The sequence below is a fragment of the Thermobia domestica genome, chromosome 15 (genome assembly GCF_964235325.1).
Source record: "Thermobia domestica chromosome 15, izTheDome1.hap1.1, whole genome shotgun sequence".
NCBI lineage: Eukaryota > Metazoa > Arthropoda > Insecta > Zygentoma > Lepismatidae > Thermobia > Thermobia domestica.
Genome location: NC_137468.1, coordinates 138,508,400 through 138,532,940, shown reverse-complemented (window position 1 = coordinate 138,532,940; position 24,541 = coordinate 138,508,400).

Here is a 24,541-nt window from a genome sequence, read left to right as displayed (position 1 = left end):
TCATTTCCCTGTGGTACAACGTAATGCTCGCCCCGCTTATTCTAGGTCTACAGTTAGATATTTTCGATTGGATAATGGTATACAGCCACGTTTTGTTGAGCACAATGCCCACTATAACGATGTGGTAGACAATTATTTGATGGATAGATATTTGTTTAATAGTCGATATAACAAATGGTATATGGTAGAATTTGTTAAGCATTTATCGCAGGTAGATATTTTGTCGTTGGTTACTCGTTTAACCGCACACAGTTCTCTTTTCCAATCAGCCACCTTTTTTGCCATGAAAACTAAGGGTAATAGTTATACTGTGATCGCTTTCTTTCGCTATGGTGGAACGCAGGACACTTTGGATGAGTTATTAAAGTTTTGGAATCATGTGTGCGAGTTCAGGCCAAGTATCCATATTGCAGATTTACTTGGTTGCTTTACACGATGTGGTAAAACTGGCCTTTTTGCGGTATCTCCTGATACCTATCTGTTGGACCTCGCGGTATTTGGAAACTTGGTGAAAAAGAATAACAAATGGTTTTTCTTACAATAAAGCTATACATACAGAATAATCCATTATGGCAAAAAAATACTACTTTCTCCTTATGCTTAGTTGGAGTAGACTTCGATAACAAGAACGATACATTGTGTAAGAATTTCCAATTAATATCGGTATTGCACTGTACTTATAATAGTCTGTAATAGTGCAGTTTATTGTAGTCTACTAGCAATAATGATCTCTAAGAGAGTTATTAGGTAAAGATAACAATTACACCGTCATCTGCGAACACATTTATACGATCCAATTTCTCAGATTTAAACAAAGAAAGACCATATTCTGCTACTCAAACAAACGAAGGAATAAGCTCAGAATTTCTATACCTTTTTGTGCTATTCAAATAAACGAAGGAATAAACCTATTCACTTTTAGTTTTGTACCATCCACAAAAAAGGGGAGAAGGAAAATTATAACAAGCTCACTATTTTTATACCATTTTGTATTATTCTATTTCATTTTTGTAACAACCAGAAGAAAAGTGAAGATGATACATTTTTTATATGTTTGGGTCATCCAGAGAACAATTTAAATTGCCTCTCCCGTCACTATACGGGTCAGCAGGATTAGTTAAAATGAACCTCCTTCAAATTTGTTTCTTCGTTACAAAAGGCACATAAATTCAGAGCTAGTTAAAAATTGATTGCTTTGTTTAATCGTGTAGCTCCTCTTTTCTGTTTGGTACAAATTCTATGTCTGTTAAAAATGGTTCTCGTTGGTACAAGAGGAAATAGGACAACCCCAATGAATGGTAGAAAAAAGTATAGAATGCTGATTCTGCGTATTACAAACTGATTAGGTCACCCAAATTTATTCCTCCTTCGGTTTCTTTTCTGTCGCTGGTGCTCCATTTTGTTTGTTGGTATATAAGAAAATAGTCCATCCAAATTTTCTTCGTTCTTCACTTCTTTTTCTTATTTTGCTAGGTACAAAACTAAATATTCTACCCAAATTTATTCCTTCACTTTTCCCAGTTGGTACATAAGGAAAAAATCCAATCAAATTTTTCTGGTTCGAACAAAACTAAACACTCCATCCAAATTTGAGTTAGTTAGAAAATAGTCCTTCTTGCTACAAAATTGTAAATCTCGCTCAAGAGACCTTCGTTTGTTTAAATAGTACACTTCTGAGCCAGTTAAATTTATCCGATTGTTTGTTTATTTAAAATAGGACGTTATTTCTCATTGGTGCAAAATTGAATAGGTCACTCAAATTCACCCCTTCGTTTGTTTAAATATTAGAACATGGTCTAGAAAAAATGGCATTTCTCATTGGTACAATATTCCTTCGTTTATTTAATTAGTACAAGAAAACATAAATTCTGAGGTAGTTGAAATATGGCATTTCTCGTTGATAGAAAATTGAGTAGGTTCTCTTTGTTTCTTTAAATTTTCAGCTAGCTAAAATGGCATATCTTTGCTTTCTTTTTCGTTAGTCCATCCAAATTATTTTGAATAACCCAAAATGTACAGAAATTCTGAGCAAGTTAAAAATGGCGTTGTTTTGATTTTTTCTCGTTAGTACAATAGCAAATAAGTCACTAAAATTTATTCATTCTTCACTTTTTCTGCTTGGAACAAAAAAAATGAATAGGTCACAGAAATCTCTTGCTGACTCCGTTTACGAGTTATTAAGGTTTAAATATTTGACCTTTGACCACGATGGTCATTATTTTGGAACTTGTAGTAGTTGATGACCAATTACTAAATGTGGCAACACCATCTCAATATGTGGGTCCGTTTTCGTGTTATTAAGTTTCAAGTATGTTGACCTTTGACCTCGATGGTCATTATTTTGGAACTTGTAGTACCTGATGACCTATTAGTAGATTTGGAAACACCATCTCAATATGTGGATCCGTTTTCGAGTGATTAGGTTTTAAGTATGTTGACCTTTGACCTCGATGATCGGTATTTTGGAACTTGTAGTAGTTGGTGGCCGATTACTAAATGTGGAAACAGCACCTCAATATGTGGCTCAGTTTTCGTGTTATTAGGTTTTAAGTATGTTGACCTTTGACTTCGATGGTCATTATTTTGGAACTTGTAGTACCTGATGACCTATTACTAGATTTCGAAACACCATCTCAATGTGTGGCTCCGTTTTCGAGTTATTAGGTTTTAAGTAGGTTGACCTTTGACCTCGATGGTCAATGTTTTGGATCTTGTAGTACCTGATGACCAATTACTAAATGTGGAAACACCATCTCAATATGTGGCACCGTTTTCGAGTGATTAGGTTTTAAGTAGGTTGACCTTTGACCTCGATGGTCAATGTTTTGGAACTTGTAGTACCTGATGACCTATTAGTAGATTTGGAAACACCATCTCAATATGTGGATCCGTTTTCGAGTGATTAGGTTTTAAGTATGTTGACCTTTGACCTCGATGATCGGTATTTTGGAACTTGTAGTAGTTGGTGGCCGATTACTAAATGTGGAAACAGCACCTCAATATGTGGCTCAGTTTTCGTGTTATTAGGTTTTAAGTATGTTGACCTTTGACTTCGATGGTCATTATTTTGGAACTTGTAGTACCTGATGACCTATTACTAGATTTGGAAACACCATCTCAATGTGTGGCTCCGTTTTCGAGTTATTAGGTTTTAAGTAGGTTTACCTTTGACCTCGATGGTCAATGTTTTGGATCTTGTAGTACCTGATGACCAATTACTAAATGTGGAAACACCATCTCAATATGTGGCACCGTTTTAGAGTGATTAGGTTTTAAGTATGTTGACCTTTGACCTCGATGGTCAATGTTTTGGATCTTGTAGTACCTGATGACCAATTACCAGACTTGGAAACACCATCTCAATATATGGATCCGTTTTCGAGTGATTAGGTTTTAAGTAGGTTGACCTTTGACCTCGATGGTCAATGTTTTGGATCTTGTAGTACCTGATGACTTATTACTAGATTTGGAAACAGCATCTCAATATGTGTCTCAGTTGTCGAGTTATTAGGTTTTAAGTATGTTGACCTTTGACCTCGATGGTCATTATTTTGGAAATTGTAGTAGTTAATGACCAGTTACTAGATTTGGAAACATTATCTCAATATGTGTCTCAGTTGTCGAGTTATTAGGTTTTAACTACTTTGACCTTTGACCTCGATGACCATTATTTTTGAAACTTGTAGTAGTTGATGACCAATTACCAGATTTGAAACAGCACCTCAATACTTGGCTCCGTTTCCGAGGTATTGGGTTTTAAGTACTTTGACCTTTGACCTCGATGGACATTATTTTGGAACTTGTACTAGTTGATGACCTATTACTAGATTTGGAAACAGCACCTCAATATTTGGCTCCGTTTTCGAGTGATTAGGTTTTAAGTATTTTGACCTTTGACCTCGTTGGTCATTATTTTTGGAACTTGTGGTACCTGATGACCAATTACTAAATGTGGAAACAGCACCTCAATACTTGGCTCCGTTTCCGAGTTATTGGGTTTTAAGTACTTTGACCTTTGACCTCGATGGTCACTATTTTGGAACTTGTACTAGTTGATGACCAATTGCTAAATGAGGAAACAGAACCTTAATATGTTGCTTCGTTTACGAGTGATTGGGTTTTTAAGTGTCATACAAAGGGCGTATCCCACAAACTATAAGACCCAGGTAAAAATAAGTATGATATTCGTACTCAGCATGATCGAAAACACCCATATGCCGAGCTTCATCCAAATTGGATAAAATTGTCATAGAAAGGGCGTATGCCACAAAAAACTATAGGACCCAGTTAAAAATAAGTATGATATTCGTACTCAGCATGTTCGAAAACCCCCATATGCAGAGTTTTATCCAAATCGGTTAAAATTATCATAGAAAGGACGTATCCCACATGAACCATAAGACCCAGGTAAAAATAAGTATGATATTCGTAATCAGCATGTTCGAAAACCCTCATATACCGAGTTTCATCCAAATCGGTTAAAATTGTCGTAGAAAGGGCAATGCCACATAAACTATAAGACCCTGGTAGAAATAAGTGTGGTATTCTTTACCAGCATGGTCGAATCGAAAATGTAAATGTTTCTGCGCATGCGTGTTATTTCTACTAAATTGGATTTGGCATACCCAACCAAGCGTGGGTGTATACTATGTTATTTAGGGAATGAATAACCGGAACTGGCACTGCAACTAGAACAGTTTGTTATGTGACTGTAATTTTTCTGCGCATGCGTGCAATGTGTAATTAATTGGAAATTTAATTTTACTGCGCATAAGCAATCAAGTGTGTGTGTGTGTGTGTGTGTGTTGTTATCTTTTTTATTCTCTGCTCTATTATGTTGCTATAAAGTGCTCGTAAAAGAGAACGGGGGTGTTATGTCTTATTTTATGTTTCTGCGCATATGCGCAGTAGGTCAAAAATTGGTCTCAAAATGGAGGGCGAATACACCCCCATTATTCTCTGCTATGTTTAAAAAGAGTGCTCATAAAAGGGAACGAATCTTTGCTACGTTATGTTAAATAAGCCATAGTCTTTTATTAGCTCTGCTAGTCTTATGTAATTTCTGCTATGTGTTCGTAGTCTCTGTGTAATATCTGCTTTAGCTCTGCTGTGTTATCGATCTGCTATGTGTTCGTAAAGTGCTCATAAAAGGGAACGAATCTTATGTATTATCTGCTATGCTATGTGTTCGTATTCTCTACTGCAATGTGGCATGTGCGCAGTACGTGAGTCCAGTGGGTGGGGCCCGGCGCCGACCAATCAGCGCGGTACTCCTAAAAGAGCGTGACCAATCGCCGTTAAGGGGGCGGGGTCCGGTGCCAGCCAATCGGAGGGGGTCCCGCGCCAGCCAATCGGCGGGGGTCCGCCGCCAGCCAGTCAGCGCAGTAGATAGGAGGTCATAAAAGAGCGTGGCCAATCAGCGTCAAGGGGCGTGGCCAGCCAATCAGCGTCAAGGGGCGTGGCGGGGTCACGTGACCTTCGCCAGCCAATCAGCGTCAAGGGTTTCCGCATGCGCAGTAGAAAAAAAACACCCGCAAGTGTTCCCATCCTACTTGGGTGGTTTTATCTTTAAATTCCAGCCATTTTAGCAGCTTTAGAAGCAGTTGGCTCATTAGCAGGTGGTGCAGCAGCGATTACTAAAACTGTACTTGATGCTAAGAAAAATAAACAAGAACTTGAAGAACAAAAAAGGCACAATATGGCTATAGAAGAAAAACAAGGAGGAGGTAAACCAAAGAAGTCAAAAAACTAAAACCATTGACCTACTTCGATATAGAGAGGTTGGTTAAAGAATTAAAGATAAAACGATTTAGAGGTGTATTTATGAGTGACGAACTTCCACAAAAACCCTATGTAAATGAGTGTGGTATGGTTAACTTCGATAAATCAGAAAACATTGGTACTCATTGGAAAGATAACAACGAAAAGTACGTCTTCGATTCTTATGGCGGTGTTTCTTCTAAACAACTAGTACAATATCTTGGTACTGAAAACTTATTTTACAATGACGAACGAATACAAGACTTTAATTCAGTTATATGTGGTCATCTTTGTGTTAAGGTTTTAAATCTTCTAAATCAAAAGTATTCTTTTAGTAACGTTATATATATGATTAAAAATGATTAAATATTATTAAGATTAAGTGCTTTTATGGTTTGTATCCATATAAGTTTTGTTTAAGATAAATATGGAAGCTATACACAATAGATTTTTAGATTATTTTGAGAAGCATGTGGATGAACTAGATGCACTAGATAGATATAATTTTTATCAGTATTTTGAGTATGTTAGTGAGATAGACTTAAAAGATAGAAACAACGTATATAATATTATTGATTTATGGAGAACGTTAATACCTAAATTTTTGTATACGGATGAAGAGTTGAAACAATTACGTCCAATAATTACCTTAAAGGAGTTCTTGTCAAATTATAGCTCTAGACCATTAGAATGCAGTAATTGTGGTAGTAAGTCATTAACAAAAGGTATGAATAGCTACATTTGTAATGATTGTTCTGTAGAGAGTGGTTGGGTTTACAGTACTAAGGAAGAAATGAAAGCTGGTTGTGCAGGAAAACCATGGTATGATACTACAAAAGATTTAAGTTACAGTTATCTCGTTTGCAAGCTTTACAGGATATAACTATTTCCGAAGATGTGTTCAAGGTGTTAAATGATGAATTTAGAGATATACCAAAAGATTTAATATCAACAAAAGATGTTTTAGAAGTATTAAAGAAAAACAAATACACAAAATATTATGATGATGTCTATTTAATACACTATCACGTTACCGATCCAAAACCATTAAAATTACGACATATGGAAGAAACACATATAAACGAGTTCGAAAACTTCTACGAGAACTTTAGAGAACTGTATTCGAAAAGAGTATTGTTTATTAATTTAAAATGTGTATTGTACTATCTGTTGAAAAAGCATGATGTTCATGTTGATATTGATTTTAAGCACTCACCTAAACAAATAGAGATTTTAAAGAAATGTTTTGAAAAATTAGGATGGACATTTTCTTTATAATAAAATGAGTATGGATATATTTGGTAATGTTGCAGATAGAAAGGATGTTTCAAACGTTACTACTAGTGGAGAGCAGAATTTAGATAACGTTGTTAAGAAAGAAAAACTTGAAAAATATAAGAGAAAATTATTACACACATCAAAATTTAATGAGTCGTGCAGCTTTTAAATCCGAAATAAATAAAGTTTTCACAACAAATTATAGATCATGGATTGATTTTACAAACAAAAGAATAGTTAATGTAACCAATGGTGTTGACCAGCAACATGCTGTTACGATAAACCAGCTTGAATCAATGAGAAGCGATATCCATAAACAATTAGAAGCGCAATTAGAGAACCTTGTTAGAAAGAATGATATAGATAAATTTGTTACAAAAGATTTCCAAAAATTAAACAAAGAAGCATATATGTTTAATATGAAGAAAGAAACTATAAGTCTATTATGTCGATTGAGAACTAAGAATGTTAAAGATCCAATCTTTAGAATATTTAATCTATCGAATGGTTATAAGTTTCTCTATAATGGGAAAATAATGCATATGGAATTAAGTGTGAATAAATACTATCTACATATATTTTTGAACGTTACTTTAGTTGAAACTTTTCCTTTAGATGTAAAAAATGGTGATATAATTACGTTTCAAGCAGATAAAAATTCAGCTTTCGAAAAAGGACAATTATTAACTGTTATTATGTACATAGAAAGAGAACTTAAATGATTTTCTATACAATAAACAGGATGTATTGTGTTAAGTGTAAGAAATCAACAGATACGGAGAAAAATACCATTAAAATAGAACAAACAAAGAATGGAAGATATATTAAGAAAGGTATATGTAGTATACGTGGAATTAACAAAACTCAATTCGTTAAAAAGAAAGATTGGCTATAAAATGGTAAAGATGTTAGAGAAGACATTATAGAAGAAATTCACAAACCATCTAGAAAAAACTTTGACAGACTAAGTGTGGTTATAAAAGGTATCGATGATCTTTGGCAAGCTGATCTTGTAGAAATGGATAGTGGAGTATTAAAAGGTATTATAGATGTGTTATCGAAATATGCGTTCGCTGTTCCTGTTAAAGATAAGAGTGGTAAGAATGTTACAGAAGCATTTGAATCCATATTAAGAATGAGAAAACCTAGTAACTTACAAACTGATCAAGGTAAAGAGTTTTACAATAAAGAATTTAAGAAGTTGATGGAGGAAAATAAGATTGATCATTACTCAACCTATAGTGGTAAGAAAGCTTCTGTTGTTGAGAAATTTAATAGAACACTTAAACAAAACATGTGGAAGAAATTTACAACACAAGGGAATTATAAATGAATAGAGATATTACCAACATTGGTTAGTGAGTATAATAATAGAGTGCATAGAACAATTGGTTTAAAACCTATAGAAGTTAACAAGAAAAATGAGCGAATAATATTGGAGAAAGTATATAAGAAAGAATATAAGCGTCTTAAACCCAAATACAAATTAGGTGATCATGTTCGTATAAGTAAATCGAAAGGATTATCTGAGAAAGGATATACACCTAATTGGTCAACAGAAGTATTTCTTATTAGCAAAGTTATTCCATCTAATCCACCTACGTATAGAATTAAAGATTTAGAAGAAGAAGATGGACAAAATAGATTTTACGAACCAGAACTATTAAAGACGAACCATAAAGATAAATATTTGGTGGAAAAGGTTTTGAGAAAGAAAGGTGACAAAGTATACGTTAAGTGGCTAGGATTTGATGATTCACATAATAATTGGATAGATAAAAGTATTGTTGTAATGTAAATATAAATGTCTTTTATGGAATAATAGCCATAAAAGGTTAGTTTGAATGAGATATGTTACGAACAGGAGAAAATTAGCTTCCTACAATTAGAGGAAGCTAAATTTAACGTATTATATAGACCTAAAAGGTACAAACGTATTAATTATTACAACAAAAACTCAACTCCTCTAATTATAGGAACTGTATTAAAACAACTTATAAAATAAAACTTGCAGATAGCGAGGAAAATACAGTTAAAATGATTTTCTATATAATAAATATGAGTACTATGGATAGTTCTCTTAGTTTAAAAAATATTTGCTACGAACAGATTAAAGACAATTATTGGTATGGTATTTTTGGCGATTTTAAACTGATTATAGATAAGAGTAGGGGATACTTTAACGCTGCTGAGTTATGTAAAGATGGTGGAAAAAGGTTTGATCACTGGTTAGAAAATAAAGCAACAAAAGAACTAATAGCTTATATTTCCAGTGCCAGAATTCCGGGCGTAGAAATTTTATAAATGGTTAGAAAATAAACAATGTAAAGAGTTAATTTCTTATATAAAGTCATTGCACCGAATTCGTGTTGATGACTTTAAGATTGTCAAAGGCGGTAGACTAGTTTGAATGAGATAAGGATAATGAACGAAATAAAGTTAAAAATAATGATTTTCTATATAATAAATATGAGTACTATGGATAGTTCTCTTAGTTTAAACGATGTTTGCTACGAACAGATTAAAGACAATTATTGGTATGGTATTTTTGGTGATTTTAAACTGATTATAGATAAGAGTACGGGATACTTTAACGGTACTTAGTTATGTAATGATGGAGGTAAGAGATTTAAAGATTGGATAAGAAATAAAGAATCAAAAGAACTAATACAATACTATAATAAAAAAATTAGCAACACAACGGAAAAGAGCAATGGAGCACGTTTGCTTCGTTGCTCTACATATCTAATAACAGGAGAAAATAAAGAAACAACATCAATAATCTCAGGAACATATGTATATAAGAAAATATTTCTCGCTATAGCTTTATGGGTATCACAAGATTTCTATGACAAATGCTATGATATTATCGAAGACTATTTTGTTTCTCGTTTTGAACAGATGCAAGAAGACCAAGAAGAGTTACAAAGAAGAGTAGAAGAAATAGATCAAACAATGGAGAGATTGAGAATTCAAAAGGAGGGCTTAAAGGAAATAGCAGCACCATATACAGACGATAATTCAAAAGATAATTGTATAATCATATATAAGAAGAACAAACCTAATGATCCTTTTCCTTATTACGCAATCAGATGTCAAAAGAGAAGCCTATATAAGCCTCTTAATGAACCAGAAGAAAAATATCCGAGTCATGTAATAATATACGAAAAGTTTAGAGATCCTAACAGTATTAAGCTATTCAACTTAATGCAGCAAGAACTAGATATTCGTAAAGCTAAGGGTAATGAGTTTTGGACATCCTTATCAGAAGAAGATTTGGTTAAAAAATTGTTTATATGATCAGTTAATATCTAATCTTATGTAAAAACTTAATTCGTAGTGATCAAAGATTTTCTATATAATAAATATGGAGAAACATTTTGATTTATTACATGATAGACTTAAACTAATTCACGAAGATCTTAAACTCTTAGCAGCACTACTAGAGAAGCAAGCGCTGTTAATAGAGAAGCAAATAGTATTAAAGGAAAAAGAATTATTAATAATACAACAAAAACATCTGAATTGAGAAGTGATGAATACGAATATGATAGTGATGATTATGACGATGAGTAAGTTTACAAAAATGATTCAGTTTTAAAATGTGTATATGCAACTTTGATGGGTTATTCCCATGAAAGCTCTAAAGTAACACATCAAGGAAACATATGTAAGCAATGGCAGGCGCATGCAGATGTTTAAATGATGTGTTAGAAAAAATGAATGAAAATGATTAAAAAATGAATGAAAATGATTTTAAAAATTTTGGTGAAGATAAAAAATTGAAGAGTGATAATAAAGATTTTCTATATAGTAAATAAGATGAGTAATTATAATACGTTTACTGTAATAGAGTTAAGACAGCAAATGTAAAGAGAAGGGAATTAAGAAAATATAATTCCCGAACTTATTCCCGAAGAAAAACAGAACTTATTGACAAACTTATTGAACATGACGATCTTATGCAATTACACTTCTACAATGTAGATAACTATAGTGACTTGAATGTAGCACAGCTTAAACAAGAAGCAAAAAAAATTAAATATACGAAACTACAGAACATTAAGAAAAGATCAACTTATAAGACTAAACAAGAAAAACAACAAAAACATTTTTCAAAATACAAAGCTAGAACAACAAGAACCGAAAGTAAAAAGTAAACATTTAAAAAGGAGCATATTTCCAATAGGAGATGCTGTGATTGAAGAATCAAAACCAACACGTATACCTATAAAAGTAGAATTAGAAGAAAGAGCAATTAAAAAACGATTACAAACCATTAAAGTTGAAAATATAGGAGGATATAAAGACCCAATAAAATTTTTAGATACAAGTGGAAGAGTTGCTATTAACAAAATCAAAGAGGAATTAAAATTTCACCCTGTTAAAGTTAACCTTGTTTTCATTTGTGATTATATAAAAGATAAAGAAATACAAGAACGCAATTCTAAACATCATACGAGAGAATATTAGAATCAACTGACTTAAATGAATATATACATCATGCAAAACAAAAACTTCGTAGAGAAATGGAAGAATTTGAAGGTAGAGGATCAGGATGGACATTGCACCAAATTAAATACTTACAAATCAGATTAAACAAATGTGTACTATTAAGAGCTTCTTCTTATATTGAACTTCCTAAACCAATTAAAGATAAGAAAGTAGTGATTAATGTTAAAAATAAAGACAATAAATGTTTCTTGTATTCTATTGCAAGCTATTTAAAACCCGCACGAAAAGATCCTCAAAGAACTTCTAAATATAAACAAACAGTTTTAGACTTACAAAAATATTGTGATGGTATTGACTTTCCTGTACAACTGAAAGATATACCAAAATTTGAAAAAGAAGTAATATTTCCATTAATGTTTACAGCTATGATAAAAAATATAATGTATATCCACACAAAAACAAGCAAGAGAAACATGTTAATTTATTATATGTAAAAGATGATGAAATTAATAATCACTTTTGTTGGATAAAAGACCTATCACGATTAATAAGTCAAGTGACAAAACATGAAGAAAAACTATAGTTCTGTGATAGATGTTTAACAAGACATTTTAGAAATGAAAAGCAGTTACAAAACCATGAGCTATATTGTAAAGAGCATGAGGCTGTTAGAATAGAACTTCCAAGACCATACGACAATCAAATAGAGTTTCAAAACTATAATCGATCATTAAGAGTTCAATTTGTGATAATTGCTGACTTTGAATGTATCTTATGTAAGTTAAAAATAGAGCATAATTGTACTAAAACAGTAAAATATCAAATGCATGAGCCAATGAGTTTTTGTTACTATGTCAAATATTCAAATGGGGATTATAAAAGCCCTGTTAGTTATATAGGTCCAGATGCCGCAAAAGTATTTATTGAAATCTTACAAAAAGAAGCAATAGAAATTATGGAAATATATAAAAGGATAGTTAATATGAATCAGCTTACCGAGGAAGAAATAGAAGCTTATAACAGTTCTAATATTTGTCATATATGTGAGAAAAACTTGAATGACTTACCACTAGCCGTCGAGAAAAAATAAATATATTAAAGAAGAAAATACGGTTCTACGGGGATAAAGATGATATGAGTAAAAAATAAAAGAATGGAAGCATGACTTTAAAAAGTGTTTGTATAAGATAAAAAATAAAGCAAAGGTAAGAGATTATGATCATTAAACTGGAAAGTTTAGAGGTGCAGCTCACAGTTATGGCAATTTAAACTATAAACATCCTAATTTTGTTCCAGTATTTCTTCACAACTTAACTGGCTATGATACACATTTGTTCATTAAGGAGTTAGCTTATGATACGCACAAAATTAAACTGATCGCAAATAATGAAGAAAGGTACATAACATATGAAAAACATATAAAAGCAGGATCAAAAGATGGAATAAATTTAAGATTTGTTGATTTATTTAGATTTATGTCAAAGAGTTTAGCAGAGTTAACTAGTAATTTAAAGCCAGAACAATTTCGAGAAACATTAAAGTTTTTCCCGATTGATAAATTTGATCTAGTTAATACTAAAGTTATTATCCGTTTGATTATGTTGATTCATTTGAAAAATTAGAAAAACCTGTTCCATTATCTATAGACAAATTTACGAACAGATTAACAGGAGAAAAAATGAGTCCTGAACGTCATAAACTTCATGTACGAGTTTGTAAAGAATTCGATCTGAAGTTAGCGAGAGACTTAACTGAACATTATAACAAAACAGATGTCCTTCAATTAGCAGATATATTCGAAAACTTTAGAGATGTATGTTTAAAGGCATATGGACCAGATCCTGCATGGTATTATACAGCACCTGGCTTATCGTGGGATGCAATGTTAAAGATGACTAAAATTAACTTGGAAATGTTAACTGATTATGATAAAATACTAATGCTAGAAAAAGGTATACGAGGAGGAATCTCACAATGTAGTAAACGATATGTAAAAGCAAATAACAAATACATGGCAAATTATAATAAAGATGAGTGTTCAACATACCTAGCATATCTAGACGCAAACAACTTATATGGATGGGCGATGAGTCAATACATGCCCTATAAAGATTTTAAGTGCGTTAAACCTTACATAGATTTAATGAACATTCCAGATGACTCAGAAACTGGTTACATATTAGAAGTAGATTTAGAATATCCGAGGTATTTACACAACAAACATTCTGATTTACCATTAGCTCCAGAAAACATGTGTCCACCAGAATCTAAACAATCAAAACTACTGACAACACTTTATAATAAGGAAGGATATGTAATTCACTATAGGAACTTAAAACTATATATGTCGCTTGGAATGAAATTAAAGAAAGTGCATAGAGTATTAGAATTAAAACAATCAGACTGGCTAAAGAAATACATTGATTTAAATACAAATATGAGAACGCAAGCTAAAAATGAGTTTGAGAAAGATTTTTATAAGCTCATGAATAACTCAGTATTCGGAAAAACAATGGAAAATATTAGAAAGAGACAGCCCATACAATTAGAATGTGATCCTGAAAGAGTAGAAAAATTAATTGCAAAACCAAATTTTGATTACAGAGCAATATTTCAGAGAATTTGTGCGCTATACATATGAAAAAAGAGCGATTTACATTTAATAAGCCAATATATTTTGGTATGAGTGTATTAGAACTATCAAAACTATTAATGTATGATTTTCACTATAACACTATGAAGCCGAAATATGGAAACGATATAGATTTATGCTACATGGATACTGATAGCTTTATATATGAGATTGAGACTGATGACTTTTACAAAGATATGGTAGAAATAATTTACCAATTTGACACGTGCCAATATGAGGAAAATAACACATATGGACTACCACTAATAAACAAGAAAGTAATAGGTAAGATGAAAGATGAGAATAAAGGTAAAGTAATGACGGAGTTCATTGGGTTAAGAGCGAAGATGTATGCTTATAGAGTAGAAAATAAAGAAAAGGCTAAAGGAGTAACTAAAGCTGTGATATCAAAGGAGTTGCAGTTTAATGATTATAAAGAAAGCTTATTTAAAAATGTTAAAACATATAAAGACATAAACCTCATTAGAAGTTATAAGCATGAGCTATATACCATAACAGTTAATAAGCTAGCATTAGATTCTAATGATGATAAAAAATATATATTACGAGATGGTGTAAATACATTAGCTTGGGGCCATTATAAGACAAAATAAAAACTTAATTATATATAGTGTAGTGTAGTGTAGTTTTAGATTGTAAGTTTTTTAGATGTAAGTTTTTATGATTTTTAAATGTCATAAAAGCGTATGCGATCTCATTTTAACATTGTTGTTATGGAGATACTTTGCGCTATGTATAGTTAGTTGGACCGTTCTGTAAAATATTTTGTGCTTTCCTACTGTGATAATAATCAAAAGTACTGGGGGAAAAATAAAAAGTGTCCTAGATTGTTTATTTCTTTTCAATGTCATGTGTGTCGGATCAAATTTTTTTTTCTTATTCGTGCTTCTTATGTAAATGTTTTTTGCGCTAGGATAATTTGAGGGGATAAAAAGTGCGTTAGAACTGATGAGATGGAAAGTGCGCTAGAACCTACATTTGTACCCTACTTATCACTAATCCAAGCTTGACTTTCTACGGTCAATCGCTGAAGCACCGCTCTCTTACAATAGGGTCTACCACTGGATCTGGTCTTTAGGATATAAAATGGAAAAGTGCTTATGATGGGCCAAATTACGATGAATATCAATTTAATTAATATATATAATTACTTCCTTGTTGAATTACAGACATTTCTCAGTGGAAAATAGGATGAAATTTGATAGCTTCAAATCAAGGTAAAGTACACCAACGTAAAGAAGAAATGACTAAAATTTTCCGTATAATTAAGCATACAGTACAAACTTAAAGTTTCTATGCAATCAAGCTTACAATACAAATTTTATATTTATTTTTCTCACACCTTTATGGCTTGATTGCTTTCTGCTTTGAACGCTCCATATAATAAACACACGCTTCAGCAATTATTATAATAGAAAGCACTGAATATAAAACGCGAGACACTATAGTTTTTAATTCTCAATACTACTAATTCGGCTGACCCGGGTCACCTAACCTAGTTATCCATTTAATAGGTAGATGATAGTTAGATCAACACACGAAACTGATGCTTTCGTCAATAATTCGTCAAGTTCTTTTAAGAGTGATACAAGTGTGTTCCAAAATTCAAATCAGGATGTTTGTTTCAAAACACTAAGGATAACTCAGAATATATATAAAAATACTTAACTTACCATTAGATAAAAATACTAATTTCCTAGAATCTAATACTAGATATTCTAGAAAGATATTTCTGCAAATCAATAAAATTAACAGTGGATCCAGGGGTGATGAATTTAATCCGTTCAGTAACACTGTTCGTAAACCAAAATATTTGTTAACCAAAATTATTTTTCCCATTGTTGAAACTAATGTAAATACAAATAATCCGTTCTTAGTTAAAAAAACACGGTACTGCATATATACACAGTTTATTTATTTATTATTTTTTTCACTTTTAAGTGTTTTTCTGTGAGGTGAAGAATGTAGAGTGGAAATGTCATGATTCTTTTTAAAGACAAACAAGTAACACTAAATTAAACGAAACAGCATAAGAGCTGAACAAACAAAAAGTGCAAGTAAAGACAAAAGTGGTTTTGAACACAAAACTGACAGATAGTGTTTCTAGTAAACTAACAGATTCCTAGAGACATGCAAGAGGCGCACGGAATTGTCGGCACAGGCGCATGTAAACGTTCATATCCTGAAATAGTGTTCTAATCTGAGGGGAAAATTGTTCACAAAACTTGTTTATACGCAAACCGAGGGTTTCATAAACCCTGGGTCCACTGTATATTGAACTCTACGTTAACTTTCCTTCAATGCTAGTTTTATTGATTAAAGATATCTAGAACTAGTTCATTAATTACAATTATCGATTTATTCTTGCTAATATATTGTTCAGGATATAATGAGATAGATAATACAATTATGATACAATAGGTAATAGATGATAATAGATGATACAATAGTTAGATAATACAATAAATAATACAATTACGAGGATTTAGTTGAAGAGAAACGACACACAAATTCTGATTCTCAGTATATATTATTTGCACAGAACATTATATTTTAGGTTTTCAAATAGGTTTTCATATTTCATCTCAAATGTTTTAAACTAGAACAAAACGCCAGATTTCAATGCTTCTGAAACCAACACCTGTGCTTCAACCGTGTCGGCTGAGAAACGTGCACGATCTTTACGTGTTATTTCCCTGCTCTAGAAAAGTGTCTCTCTGATTCTGATGTCGAAGCTTGTACAACGAATACCAGTTTCGATATCGAACTCAATATGGGAAACTTAAATCTATTTCGTCCCCACCAACGTAGAGGATTAAAAATTATATTGGAATCATTGGTATCAACGAAGTCGAGGTGTTCGTAGTACTGTAACTCATGAATTAGCTTGCTGTCAATATCCTGTTGAGGAGTTACTGTTCTCTGACCTGGCATAGATCTGAACGAAGAAAATGGATCCTTCTTCATACGTTTGGATGACAGGTTATGCCTTCCCGTATCGGCACTGCTACTTGCACTGCACTGTGAATAAGAAACCATAAAAATGCTTAAACTATATTTTATTGTCTTGTCTAGTACATTTCATATATTCTTACACCTTAATATGAACGTAGGAGCTGTAGCTAGACACGGTAGAGATTGCGAACCATGTGCAGTTTGGAAGTAAAAGTGGCGAGATATAGTTAAATGAATACTGTGCTACTAGGTATTGTATGCAACAGTGCAAGTGTATCTAAACAATACGGTAACCTCCAATTATATTGAGCGATGTGGCGGCTGGTGCAATACTAGGAAATTGATTGATTGATTGTATATTTACGTTTCGGACATTTGCAGTAGGATGTACTTGCCATCTAATATTCGTTGTAATAGAGAAACTCTTCTGTCAAAAATCTACTTTCTTGGTACTGTATGTGGAAAAATATTAATTGCTCCAAGTGAGTGAAATAAACTGGGATATGCATCTGGTACTTCTTTTTAGTTTTAACATCCTAAGAAAAAAATAGAATAGAAAAGAAATCTCTGTTTTACGTCCATGATTATGCCTATATAGAGGCATAAGTTTTTCGCAATGCGCGATAAAACGAAATGCGTTAGAATTAAGTAAATTTGAGTTTCTTGTCGTTTTATGTTATTCTCTGAGTATTTTCATTTGCTTTCGTTGCGCGATAAAACGCAAAATTGGCAGTTTTGCGCGAAATTTCTAACAATACGCAAAATAACAGAAAATTTTAAAAATAAGTTTTTATTAATTTATAAACGCTGGTTTTTCGCTGACAGAAGAGTAGAACGTGGCACGAACGGTGCATTTTCAGCAGTGGCGAGTAGACCTGTCGCTTAAAGTCGTAAACAAAAGAACCGCAGGTGGTCTAATTAAAGTGGTACTTTAACGACTTTTAATGTCAGTCGTGGTCCGTTAGGTCATTAGGATGTTGTTGACGTGACCGTTATGTGGTCGGTGTGGTTTTGGAAAGTTTGTGTCCTCTTTTTTGAGTGTGAATACGTGTATGTACACGTTGTATATTGGATATTTTTAAAAATAATAATAATGGAAATTTAAATTTGAATTTTAATTGGTTCGATTTGAATTAAATCTGATCATATGTTAGTTAATTAGAATATTGGTACATATGATGAAACGCTATATCGTAACACTGATTAAATTAATAATATTGAATATATTTACATTATTGAAATCCTGCATATGATTTTTGTATTATACAAGACCCCCGTTCGAATCTCGTATTATACAGATGTTTTATGAGTAATAGAAACATATTGAGATCCAGACCCGCGTTCGAATTTCGTATTATACAGATGATTTTGAGTAATAGAAACTTACAATGAGATGAAGATACCCGTTTGAATCCCGTATTATACAGATGATTTTGAGTAATAGAAACTTACAATGAGATGAAGACCCCCGTTCGAATCTCGTATTATACAGATGGTTTTTCACTAATAGAAACTCACATTGAGATATGTAATTTGGAAAAAATGAAATCTTTAAGTTTCATGGTGATTGCTTCCATTTTTTCTTTTTTTCTGTTCAATCAGTTCATTAGAAGTTTCTTGTAAAAATTTGCTATGGAAAGTTGTTGTTGTTAATTATTTTATAAAAGCTCTTGGAAAAAATATGTATATATTATGAAAGTTTATTTGGTGGATGCTGGGATTGAACCCGGGACCCTTAGCACCAGAGGTGAACGCTGTATGAAAGAATTATTGCAATCCCCATATGTAACTTGGAGAGAAAAAATAACATTTGGGAGATGGGAAAATTGTATGTGGATTGAATATTTTTATTTATTTATTTCGTATATATTAATTTTTATTGATTTTGTTCTTGGCTTTTAGTTAACTCACTTCTTATAGCATGTTTCTAAGTTTCAAATGGAGAGAGAGCGAATGGTTCTTTCGTCTCTCATAGAGACTATCTTAGAAATGAACACTCAGTCTTACTTTGCAAAGGATTTGCTTCCGGGTAGGTGGAGTATGCACGCTTTTCCTTGCTTCCGTTAGAAAATGGTTTAAATCCGAGTGGCGACGCACATAATTTTCTTTGTACGGTTTCTGTGAACTTGCATATCTATACAGTGTTTTTGAACTTTCTACTTTTATTCCACCTTTTCCCTGTGTACTGAAACAACTACCATTAACCATGATTGACATTGACTTACTTATTTACATTGATGAAGACAGATAGATAGAGATTTAATGTTTGCGACATGTAGAACCATTTCTTTTCTCCTTCCACAAGTTGTTATGAACAAACACTTGAATGTATTTTTGCCGATATCTGATTTTGGCAACGTGAAAGTTTTACTTGTAACCATTTCCTTTAATTATTTGAGAAAGTGCGTATATTTGAGAACCGTACGGTATGTTGTACTTGTACATGCGGCATGGCGACAGCTTGTCGTGAATAAGGAAAAATGCTAGCTTTTCCTTGAAAGTTCATTTACTGTTAAGATGTCTACCTCGGTTGATGAACTTGTAAGTAAAAATTTTTAGATTTCCTGCTGGAGGACTAAATACTGGATAACTTGAACGTGTCGATTTTTAAACATGATGAATAATGACCGATACCCGTTATGAACTTTTAGCTTCATAACAAAAAGAAGGAAAAATTATGTACATTGAACGTAATCGCACATGTTGACTTTATCTATAATTAATGAAAAGCATTAAGAAAAACGGTTTTTTAAGCATGACGAGAAGATGTTAGAGGGGGAGCACATTCAAATGGTTTATAAATATTTACGGAAGTAAAGATGATTTTATTATTATTTAGCTAGTGCACGAGTGTATTTTGAAGAAGTTTATTTGTTGTTGTGTGTATTAAAGTTTTTTGGTCTTTGAATTTGACGGTTAGAAGGAAGTTTGATTTAAGGTGAGAATCATTTAACTTTTTTTAAATGCTATAGTTGGTTGTATTACTCACTTAATCATAATGAAAGTTTCGTGACTAATTATTTCCGAACCACACGAATTGCCTTCTAGCTGTACTAGGAAATGAACTCGGGACTATTTGTATTGTAACTCTATTAGAAATTGAACCTAAGGCCATTTTGTAATAAATGCAAGAGGTTTAGAAACAGTGTCAGACCGGGACCAGTGGAAATGTAATTTGATTTTTTAAATGCTAAAGTTGCTTGTATTACCCACTTAATCATAATGAAGGTTTCGTGACTAATTATTTTAGAACCACACGAATTGCATTTTAGCTGTACTAGGAAATGAACTCGGGACAATTTGTATTGTAACTCTATTAGAAATTGAACCTAGGACCATTTTGTAATAAAGGCAAGAGGTTTAGAAAAACAGTGTTAGGTGGGGGCAGTGGAAATGTAATTTCGATTTTCTAATGCCAAAGTTATTATTATTATTATTTGTATTACTATTATTATTATTATTATTATTATTATTATTATTATTATTATTATTATTATTATTATTATTATTATTATTATTATTATTATTGTAGGAATACATATTTTGGGGGAGTTGAGATATTTTACTTAAGAATATATGAATGAACATTTGTAAAATGAATATACTTTCTTTTCTCCCTTCAAAACCGCCACTTTGATTTTACCAATGGCTAAAGACGTGTCATTTACTTGTAGAGTTTTATTTGCTTAATAATAGTGTGCTTAATTACAATATATTTGATTGATTTCTTACGAATTTTAACTGTAATACATATTGTTACACCAATTGTGTACTGAAATATAGTATACTTTACACCCGATATATGTTCCCACTACAGATGGGGTTGAACTGAACTAAGATATAATTTAGAATTTTGCCGTTAGATGTCATTTAAGTACAGTTGGTACTATATTGATAATCTTTTAGGAAAACAAATGTTTGAAGACATTTATATAAGGAATAGTAATGACTTATTTGAAGAAAGAAAGAAAGAAGAAAGTTTCAGTTTGGGAAAGGGAGCCCACTGTCCTAGAGTTTGTAACTTATACGCGGATGTTTAGTACTTTTTTTCGTGTTTTAATAGTAAATATTACTGAATGTTATTTATTTGTGGGTGGTACCCCCATAATGCGAACAATAGCTTTAATGTTAAAAAATTTTACGGGTGGAGCCCTCCCCTAAATAAATACATTGGTTATTGAAGACTGTGTTTTGATCTTGAAAACTTGTTGTGTATTCTCGAAGTGAAAGAGAATTATGCATGATTATTCTTAGCATGGGACCCTTTTAGATAGATCCCCTAGATTTTAGCAGCATTAAAAAATAGATTGAACATATATTGTAATACAGCAAAATGAAATTATGTACGGCTATCCCTAGCATGTCCCTCCAACTGAGGGGGCTTTTGCTCGTTAGCTACAGTCCCCCTAGATTTTAGCAATATTAAAAATAAATTGAACATGTATTATAGCGAAATGAAATTATGTACGGCTATTTGTAGCATGTGCCTTCCACCAACTGAGGGGTGATGCCCGTTAGCTAGGGTTCCCCTTACATTTTAACAGTATTAAAAATAAATTGAACATCTATTGTATTACAGCGAAATCAAATTATGTACGGCTATTTGTAGCATGTGGCCCTACAACTACGGGGCTTTTGCTCGTTAGTTATGCTCCCCTTAGATTTTAACAGTATTAAAAAAATAAATTGATTGTACAGTGTAATGCTGCAAGAGGATGCTTTGTCCAAGTGAAAAGGGGTTTTGCTCGTTAGCTAGGTACCCTACAAGTGATGGGGCTTTTTTATGAATAGGTAAACGTATATTGTAATAGCATGATGATTATGTCCAACTGATGGGCCCTATGTATTGGTAGGTAGGTCCCCATAGGGTTTTGTAACACAATGAACATGTGTTGGATTACTGATAGAAGAAGAAGCTATGCCTCACAAAGTATGTTTTATTGACAGAACACAAGTGCGAGAAGGGTTTATGCCACTTATTTAATGTGATATTGCTATCACTAGTATTTTCTTACGGATAAAAAGAAATATAGCATACTTCACCTTTAAAATATAGAAATATATTCTGGAACATCGACGATATACGTCACCACTACAGACGGGCTTGAACTGAACTAAGGTGTAATTTAAAATTCTTCCCCTAGGTGTCACTGTTAGTGGTGGTGGTAGAACACTTGATAGAACATGATATAACCTGCATTTGATGTGTACGCTTATCATTTTTTCTTACGTCAGCGTGCGTTAAAGATCACAGAGAAAACTTTCCTGATTATTAAACCAATGTTAATAGTATTAATAAAGTACATTGGATTATCATATTTATTGAAGCCTGTTTTATTCCAGACATTGAAGCTTTGCTGATCATTGAGTGGTGGTAGCAAACCCATTGAAACACCCAGACATCTACATATCCATTAAAAGTAACGACGGAGAGTCGACATTTCTTCTTTTTCTTTTTTGTGCATTTGTGAACGAATAACTAAGGCTCGAAAGGTGTGTATTTCTTATGGTTATTGTGATTTTTTAAAAAAAGAAATTATATACTTTCTAATTGTACTTGAGTTGTATTTAACCAATATTAATGAACAGAGAGAGACATTTTTGTGTGTGGATATTTTAATAGAATAGTTTACAACTCAATATAAGTGAATATATTTACTGATTTTTCATAAATTAAACAGATTGATTTCTATTTACATATTATTTAACTATAGATTTAAAATAAGTGGTTGCTTTTCTCTGTGCATATTATTATAATTTAACTATAGGTTAAAAGAAATTGAATGGTCTCTCTCTTTTATATTAAAGTGATATATTAACGTCAACTTGATAACTGAAAATAGTTTTTTTTGTTTTATTTCTTGCAGATGGATTTCTTCTGCCCAACGGAAGAATTGAATATGATTGATGAAATTTATCTTCAGGAATTGGTGCGCGGTCTCAACGAGTGCCCGAGGGTTTTTAGTACCTGGAAAGCCATCATGGAATTGAACAGGCTTGGCCATAGGGGATCGGTGAGATGCGACGCCATATTGCGGACCCTTCGTGCCTTTGAAGGTAATGATACACTACTTCTCCAGCATTGCGTAAGCAGTGCTGACATAATAGATTTATTTCTGTATGGGTTTTTCCGTACCTATGATACTTACGAAGCGGCGCAGGCAAAACTCTTTTATTTATTATCATGTGGGGAAGGTCAGGTGGATAGGATAAAAGATACAGAGTTATCTGACTTTTTTTTATTTTGGCAAGCGCTTTGTTTCGGAACCGTGCTTAATCTCATCTGAAAATAATGCCATAGTCATGACCCCTCAAGAAAGTCATAACTTGAGTCCTAATAAACTACATCAATTACCGAATGAAGATTTAGCTTTTCTAAATGATAAAGCAGATGGGATTAGCAATCTAAATTCCGTTGAAATACCAATTGAAGAAGAAATGAGGAGATTGGTTGAAAATGAGGACAATGCTATGGTTATACCCACGCAACAGGTCCAGGGAGAAAATCCTGTATACAATCCACCTCAATACTGTGTACAGGAAAATCATGACTATGGGAACCAAATGATTTTTTCTCCTCAGCCTGGTCCGTCATATGCTAGTGTTCCACCAGTGGTTGGACATGGCAACATGAACAAGAATTACACAAGTAGTACTACTGGTAGTCCTAATAGTGGTAGTACAAGTGGTAGTAGTAGTGATAATAATAATGGCGGAGATAATCAAAGAAATAGTAATTTCGAAATTGTAAGACAAAGCAGACAAAGGTTTCGTAAGTTTCATCTTACGGGCCATGAAATTGCCGTTAGACCTGTGGGTGATGAAAGGAATATTAATAACCCAGAGGTCTATATTGAAAGTTTAATTAATTTTGCGTTGGAACATGTGATCTCCAATGCACGCCCCATGGACAATATTGGTTTATACATAGAAAGTAGTAATAGTACTAATAACAAGCCAGTGTATCTACCGTTTAGAAGAAAGGGCAATTTCTCTGCTAGGACAGTCCTTACTTCAATCGAACGAGTACTAAATTCGAATGAAGTGTTCTTTTTGGGGGAAGAAGTATTGTTTCGATTCCACATAGCCGAGAATTTGGACGGCCAGGGAAGAAATACTACAACGAGTGCCGTTGACAAGTATGGAAAATACCAAGATTACTTGGAAAAGCGATTAATTTGCATTGAAAATAGAAATATTTACTGTCTTCCTATGGCTATAGTATGGGGCCAAGTAAAGCTTCATGGTACAAAACATGATTTGTATAATTTAAAAAGAGAAAACTCCGATACATGGCTTCTTAAAGCAGAAGTTCTCTGCGAGATGGCAGGGGTTAACGTTCAAAGTAAGCAAGGTTGTGACTTTTCCGATCTGGACACCTTGCAACCATATTTGAAAAGAGAGTATCAAATTGTTGTTTATGAGGAGCATGAAAAGAAT